Source organism: Teleopsis dalmanni, chromosome 2, assembly GCF_002237135.1.
Source record: "Teleopsis dalmanni isolate 2A chromosome 2, ASM223713v2, whole genome shotgun sequence".
In the NCBI taxonomy this organism is placed as follows: Eukaryota; Metazoa; Arthropoda; class Insecta; order Diptera; family Diopsidae; genus Teleopsis; species Teleopsis dalmanni.
In genome coordinates this window covers 236904157-236905296 of record NC_051847.1, presented here as the reverse complement: position 1 = coordinate 236905296, position 1140 = coordinate 236904157, and positions in this window count along the sequence as shown.

Here is a 1140-nt window from a genome sequence, read left to right as displayed (position 1 = left end):
CGAGCATCTGCCTTTGTGGCCCGCTTAACAACTCTTAGATTTTAATTTAATATACATCCGACGGTTTAAATTTTACTAATTTTTGCAAATGTAAAACATTAAAAAACCACAATATGTACTTTTAATTAATATTTGTAAATATTAAAAAAATTAAACCAAAGCAGTGATAATAAAACTTGTTAAAACTTGATAAACTTATGTATGTAAATAAAAATTATTTGTTTACTGCACAAACACATTTTTTTTTTGTAGTTAGAAATTATTAAAAATTGATAACTGATCACGTTATTATTATCTTACACAATTTTTTTATTTACATTTAATTTAATGAACTACATTATGTTTATCTATTGTATCAATTTTTATACATTTTTTTCTAATATTATGAAAAATTATTCACTTAAATAAAAAAATCTTCAAAACAAGAGTAATTATATTAAAATTTCAATCCTTTATTAAATAAATTCTAAAATAATTTAAAAAGCTTAAGTTGCGTTTGAACAGTTGAATATGAGTGGATTTGCCAACTCTCTTTAGCAGTTGATTGCACCAATGACAGTTTGTTGTATTATGTAGGGTTCAACTGACAGTTCACAATAATATAAATCGCGATTCTAAAACTCTGCTTTAAAATTAGATGCGCTAGGTTTTATGGGTTTTAACAAATTTGATTTTATTTAATTGAATTCACTAACACATTTTTAAAAATAACTACTTTGTGCTACTTTTTGTACTAATTGTTAATGACCCGAAATGTACCCGAACATTTCTAGCAATTGAGCTAACTACTTATTTCGTAGTTACGTATTTCGTATTATAAGTACAATATTTCGTTATATGCCCGCTTCTCATACTTTTTATTTTTATAAGTACTAAAGTAGATATAATTTATTAATATAAGTTATAAGTCTCCACAATTTCTGGCTTTTTATCAGGACGATCGCGTTTCTCCTATAATCTCCATTTCTACGATCGTGTTAACAACAACTCTTTGCATAGAGTTTACTCTTAATCAGTAATTACTAACAAGAACATCTTCCCTCTTCCCCTTATTTATATGAATATATTTGTTGTCTAAATACTAAGCCTTCTGTGTCCCTAGTCTGCCTTTCCCTTGATCACTGGAAAATGGTTTCAGCT